This window comes from Apium graveolens, chromosome 3 (assembly GCF_009905375.1).
Source record: "Apium graveolens cultivar Ventura chromosome 3, ASM990537v1, whole genome shotgun sequence".
In the NCBI taxonomy this organism is placed as follows: Eukaryota; Viridiplantae; Streptophyta; class Magnoliopsida; order Apiales; family Apiaceae; genus Apium; species Apium graveolens.
Window position 1 is genome coordinate 212854723 of NC_133649.1, and position 7321 is coordinate 212862043.

The window sequence follows — 7321 nt, forward strand, 5'->3', positions numbered from 1 at the left end:
CCTGTTCATAGAGATCACCGGGAAGTGACGATACTCATTAGTGCCGGTCTTGAAGGTCCAAACTGTGCTCGGCCTACAGAGAGTAGCACAAATCAAATCCAAGTCAAAATCCTCAGCAGTCTTCTCATTCCAGTTCTCCTCCTCGGGCTTCCTCTCTCGCTGCCCAATCACACGGTGAATCGCTACTGGGTGATAATCGACCGTCAGCCCTCGGACCACAGAAAACCCATTCTTTTCGGCCTTCGTGTTTGCATAGAACTCGCGAACCACGCTCATCGGCACTGCTTCAGGCGACTCACAAAATGCTATCCACCCCTTCTCTGCAATCATGGGTAGCAACTCACCATCCCTCCCCGATGGTAAAAACCCTCTCTCCTTCAGAATCGGCTTCCCCAAAAGCCTAGTGTACTCCTCCTCCGCAGCTCTGTCATTCAACCGAGGCCTTACAGCAGTGCCCCTCAATGAATCAACAGTAGGGACTGTGCTGCTGCTATCAATAGTTCGTGCTCTCTTGGGTGCCATTGAATCTTGAATAAAAGTGTTTAAGAACTGAGTTTTTGTGTTTGGGAGAGAGTTTGAGTGTAGAAAGTTTGTGGGAGATATGTAGGATAGGTGTATGTATATATAGGGTGTGGATTAGGTTAAATTAGATTAGGAGTGGGGTTGAGGGATAAAATCATGGGATAATAGGAAAAGAATTCATGGGTTTATGGGCTGTGATGGGTTTTTTTAATTTTTTGATATTTTTTTGTATTTTATGAACTGTAAAAAAATTCTGGCAGCCGATCCCTGAGCGGTCGCTCAGCAGAGCTGAGCGGGCGCTCAGGGGGTCACTGGATTTTTTTTCATTCCCGATTTTCTGATTTTTTTATGTTTTTGGATAGGTTATTAACTTCTAAGGGTTCCTGTAACAACAAAACATGGGTTGCCTCCCACGCAGCGCTTTTTTTTAGTCATTAGCTTGACGTTGCGTACCTTTCTCAAGTAGTCAATAAAATGGCACTAACCACTTCTCGGTTTACCATGTCCCCATAGTAGTGCTTCAAACGCTGACCATTAACCTTGAATGCTTGGTCCGGATCATTCTCAAAAATTTCCACCGCTCCATGTGGAAACACAGTTTTGACAGTAAAAGGTCTAGACCACCTCGATTTCAACTTCCCAGGAAAAAGTCGGAGACGAGAGTTGAATAAGAGAACTTGTTGCCCCGGCACGAATAACTTAGGATGTAGCTTCCTATCGTGCCACCTCTTCACCTTTTCCTTATACATTTTGTTATTCTCGTACGCTTGAAGTCGGAATTCATCAAGTTCATTAAGCCGAAGCATTCTTTTCTTACCAGCTGCATCTAAATCCAGGTTCAACTTTTTCAACGCCCAGTAGGCCTTATGCTCAAGCTCCGCGGGTAAATGACATCCCTTACCGTACACCAACTGAAACGGGGACATACCAAGTGGAGTTTTGTATGCTATTCTGTAAGCCCAAACAGCTTCATCGAGCTTTAAAGACCAATCCTTCCTTGACGGACAAACAACCTTCTCTAGAATGCGCTTGATCTTTCAGTTAGACACTTCCGCTTGACCATTTGTTTGCGGATGATAGGCAGTAGCAACTCGATGATTCTCATTATAATACTGCATCATAGAAGTGAACTTACGGTTGCAGAAATGCAACCCTTCATCACTTATGATTACCCGAGGTGTTCCAAACCTTGTGAAAATATGCTTACGAAGAAAATTCAGCACTGCCTTTGCATCATTTGTCGGTAAAGCTTTGACTTCTACCCATTTTGAGACATAATCGACAGCCAACAAGATGTACTGATTATTGCAGGACGAGACAAAAGGCCCCATGAAATCGATTTCCCAAACATCAAAGACCTCGACTTCAAGCATCACATTTAACGACATCTCATCCTTTCTCGTCAAATTTCCCACTCTTTGGCAACGATCACACCTTAAAACAAACTGATGAGCATCCTTAAACAAAGTAGGCTAGAAAAAACCTGCTTGCAGAATACGAGCTGCCGTCTTCTCACCACCATAGTGTCCACCATAAACTGTGGAGTGGCAGTCTCATAATATCCCCTCCGTCTCACAGAACGGGAGACATCTCCTGATGATCTGGTCAGCTCCCTGTCTAAACAAATATGGTTCATCCCACTTATACCACTTCACATCATGCAAAAACTTCTTCTTTTAAGCTGAGGTCAAATTAGGAGGCATTATATTGCTGACAAGATAGTTTACAATATCTGCAAACCATGGCTCTTCCTCCTGAACTGCGAACAACTGCTCATCCGGAAAAGATTCATTGATTAATGTCCTATCTTGTGAAGCAGACTCAGGATTCTCCAACCTAGAGAGATGGTCAGCTACTTGATTCTCAGTACCTTTTCGATCCTTGATTTCTAACTCAAATTCCTGAAGTAAGAGCACCCAACGAATGAGTCTCGGCTTCGAATCCTTCTTGGAAACCAAATAGCGAATGGCCGCATAATCAGTGAATACTGTTACTTTAATCCCAAGCAGATAAGATTGAAATTTCTCAAAACCAAAGACTATAGCCAAGAGCTCCTTCTCCGTAGTGGTGTAGTTTATTTGGGCCCCATTTAAGGTTTTACTCGCATAGTAGACCACATGAAAGAGATTATTCTTGCGCTGTCCCAGAACTGCACCTACCGCATAATCACTCGCATCACACATCATCTCAAAGGGCTCTGTCCAATCTGGTGCTGTAATAACTGGTGCAGTGATCAAATTCTTCTTGAGAGTCTCGAATGCCGCCAAACATTCATCATCAAATTTGAAAGGCACATCTTTCTCAAGCAAATTGCACAACGGCTTAGATATCTTCGAAAAGTCCTTGATGAATCGCCGATAAAAACCCGCATGACCAAGAAAACTACGGATTCCTTTCACAGAAATAGGTGGTGGAAGATTTTCAATGACTCCCACCTTGGCCTTGTCCACTTCCAGACCCTTGCTAGAGACCTTATGCCCAAGAATAATGCCTTCACGCACCATAAAATGATATTTCTCCCAATTGAGCACCAAATTAGTTTCCACGCACCTTTTGAGTACGGCACGAAGATTATTCAAACATTCATCAACCGAATGTCCAAAAACGAAGAAGTCGTCCATGAACACCTCGACATTATTTCCAATCATGTCAGAGAATATAGCCATCATACATCTCTGAAAAGTGGCCGGGGCGCCACATAACCCAAACGAAACTCTGCGAAAAGCAAACGTGCCAAATGGACAAGTGAAGGTAGTCTTTTCCTGATCCTCTGGTGCAATACAAATCTGATTATACCCTGAATAGCCATCCAGAAGACAATAATACTCATGACCAGCCAACCTGTCAAGCATCTAATCAATGAATGGAAGAGGGAAGTGATCCTTCCTCGTGGCTTTGTTCAACTTTCGATAATCCATTCATACTCTCCATCCTGTAACTGTTCGAGTGGGGATGAGCTCATTCTTCTCATTTGCTACCACAGTGATACCTCCTTTCCTAGGTACACATTGTACGGGGCTCACCCACGAACTGTCAGAAATAAGATAAATGATGCCTGCATCTAGCCATTTCAGAATTTCTTTCTTCACCACCTCCTTCATGATAGGATTAAATCTGCGCTGCTGTTCAACAGTCGGTTTACTACCTTCCTCTAGCAGAATTTTATGCATACAATATGAAGGGCTGATCCCCTTGATATCTGCTATGGTCCATCCAATAGCCGATTTGAATCTCTCAAAATCCTTAAGAGCTTGTCTTCCTCACTACCTGAAAGGTCAGATGCAATAATAACAGGTAAAGTAGATGCATCTCCTAAAAAAGCATACCTCAAGTGTTCAGGTAATGGCTTGAGCTCCAAGGTAGGTGCTACCTCTATTGATGGTTTGAGCTTTCCTTCAGCATTCTTGAGGTCAGAAGTACCAAGAGATTCAAACGGCATGTCCAACTTTCGCTTCCAGGGAGAAGCATTCAGATATTGTAATTGCTCATTGCCATCTTCATCATCACTGTCAAAATCCCCACTAAGGCCTTTTCCAATGCATCAGACATTAGCATGTGATCGAGTTCCGAAGTAACCGCAGAATCAATCACATCCACTTTTAAGCACTCCTCATATTCTGTAGGGAATTTCATTGCCTTAAATATGTTGAAGGTCACATCCTGATCTTGTACCCGTATAGTAAGTTCACCTTTCTGCACATCTATCAAGGTACGACCAGTAGCCAAGAAAGGTCTTCCCAAGATTATGGGAATCTTCTTATCTTCCTCAAAATCCAGAATAACAAAATATGCAGGAAAAAAGAGCTTATCCACCTTGATTAGCACATCCTCCACTATGCTCCTTGGGTAAGTAATAGAATGATCAACCAATTGTAGAGACATGTATGTGGGTTTTGGATCAGGCAAATCCAACTTTTTAAAGATCGACAACGGCATCAGATTGATGCTTGCTCCCAAATCACAAAGACACTTGTCAAAAGTCAACTTGCCAATGGTGCAAGGAATGGTGAAGCTACCTGGATCTTTCAGCTTTGGAGGTAACTTTTGCTGCAGAACAGCGCTGCATTCTTCTGTGAGAGCAACGGTCTCAAGGTCATCCAGTTTCACCTTCCTTGAAAGAATATTCTTCATAAACTTCGCATAACTAGGCATTTACTCCAGAGCCTCAGCGAAAGGTATATTGATGTGAAGTTTCTTGAACACCTCCAGAAACTTACCGAACTGTCTATCCAGCTTTTGTTGCTGCAATCTCTTAGGAAAAGGTGATGGAGGATAGAGATGTTTCTCCCCTGTATTACCCTCAGGCAGAGTGTGTTCAACAGTAGTCTTCCTTGGTTCCACCGCTTTCTCCTTTTGCTTAGCTTCTTCATCTCTAACTTCAGCTTCTCCTTCTTTTGCCTTTTCAGCATCAGCAACTTTTCCAGACCTTAAGGTAATAGCCTTGACTTGCTCTTTAGCTTCCTTCCTGCCTGGTACTTCCGTGTCACTGGGAAGAGTGCCAGGTTGACGATTGAGCACTGCATTGGCTATTTGACCTATTTGGTTTTCTAAGGTCTTGATAGAAACCGCCTGACTTTTGCATAACAGCTTAAGTTCCTCAAAATCAGCACTAGTAGGTGCAGCTGCACTTCCCTGTTGAGGATATGATTGCCTTTGAGCATACTGCTGTGTTTGCTAGAATCCAAGTGGATTAAACTGTTTACTCACACCTTGCTGATATGGTGGCTGAATAGCATTCTGATTATTACCCCAGCTGAAATTTGGATGATTTCTGTTATTAGGATGATAAGTAGCTGGCACAGGCTACTGTTGTCACTGATAATTATTCATATACTGAACAGATTCTTTGACAAGAGAACACTGATCCGTAGCATGAGAACCTGCACAAAGCTCACAAATCATAGCTATTTGATTAACTCCATATGTAGCCAGAGAATCAACCTTCATTGACAGCGCTTGGAGCTGCGCTGCAATAGCGGTGGCTGCATCGACTTCCAGAATACCTGCTACCTTCCCAGGCATCATCCTCTGAGTTGGGTTTTGATGCTCATTTGCAGCCATAGTCTCGATAAGATTATAAGCCTCAGTATAGCTTTTAGCCCATAAGGCGCCTCTAGCTGCTGCATTGAGCATGGGCCGAGATTGGGCCCCCAAACCATTATAGAAACCAGTGATCACCATCCAATCGGGCATTCCATGATGTGGACACTTCGTCAACATTTCCTTGTAGCGTTCCCAAGCTTCGCACTTAGATTCTGTAGGTTGCTGCGCAAATTGAGTAAGAGCACTCCTCATAGCAGCAGTCTTTGCCATCGGATAAAACTTCACCAGAAACTTTTGCGCAAGATCTTGCCAAGTAGTGATGGACCCAGCTGGTTCAGAATATAACCAGTCCTTAGCTTTGTCCCTGAGTGAGAATGGGAAAAGCCTCAGCTTGATAGCCTCATCAGTCACGCCATTATACTTAAAAGTGCTGCAGATCTCGACAAAATTCCTTATGTGCATGTTGGGGTCTTCAGTCGCAGCTCCTCCAAAAGAAACAGAATTCTGCACCATCTGAATAGTGCCCGGCTTGATTTCAAAGGTGTTAGCTTGAATAGCCGGATGAAGAATGCTTGACTGAATGTCATCAATTTTTGGCCGAGAAAAATCCATAAGAGCTGGATCAGCCTGAACAATACGATCACCCATGATTACTGGTTCTTGCCGCTCAGTTCCTGAATCTGAATCTTCAAAATCTATCTTCACCGGAATATCAAGAACTTCGTTTGTCTCCTCAGCTGTATCTAAAGTCCTCTTGCGAGTACGAGAACGAGTTTGCATAAACGCTCGCTAAAGTACCTGAAACACAACCGGAAACAATAAGTAACTACTACGTCCTAATCACTGAGTCCTAATGACCAATGATGGTAAGTACATAAACTAAACAAATACGCCGAGTCCCCGGTAGCGGCGCTAAAAACTTGTTAGGGCGAAAACACGCGCTAATATTCACGCAAGTATACGCGTTCGCAAGTAATATAGAATACTTTCTAGTTCGTTCCCACAGAGACTCAGACTAATTATTGTTTAATTAAACTCACGCACCAATGTATGATTACTTCCCAATGTTAAGACACTAACACTTAGAATTGTTGACTAAATATTAATTACAATTAATTATTTAATTAATCACTTAATTAACATTTCAATTATCAATATTAAAACACTCATGAGATCACAACTTCATTACTACTTCCTTCAATAGTTATTGTTATTACCTTTAGCATGTGACAGTGATGATATTAATCGAATAACACGAAACTGATAAAAGCCAACTTTCATTATACTAATACCATTCTACCAAACATCCACAATTAAGATAGAATTTGAATAGTCATCAATTATGTTGAGTTCCTATATGTCTACAGAAATTGACAACACAACGATTTAAGCACAAGTTATTTCTTTTGATTACACAGGGCGAATAAAACTGTTAGAGTTACCCACTAATCATGCACATCATACATGAACCTATGCTAGCATGGCAAGTTCTAAATCTCAAGATCCACCGTCGCTTCACAAGAGATTAACACCCTATCTTATATGTTCGCGACGCACATAAGACGAATACGCACAACCAATACTAGATATCATACAATCATCACACACCAAGTATTAAACAATTAACTAAAGAATTCCATAGTAAATCCGTTGCGACCCCATGATCACGATTAGCCCATAATAGCACTTATCGTCATCATGGGTTCATATGAAATCATGATAAACAAACACAAGAAAATAATAACTAAACTAATTA

At 42.1% G+C, this 7321-nt stretch overlaps 1 non-coding gene across 1 annotated transcript; it reads left to right on the forward strand.

Annotated features, from left to right (window-relative positions):
* Positions 1 to 5713: 5713 nt before the first annotated feature.
* LOC141716076 (small nucleolar RNA R71) lies at positions 5714 to 5820 on the forward strand. Its single transcript, XR_012572806.1, has one exon. It is a non-coding gene; the product is annotated as a small nucleolar RNA R71 (small nucleolar RNA).
* Positions 5821 to 7321: the final 1501 nt, after the last annotated feature.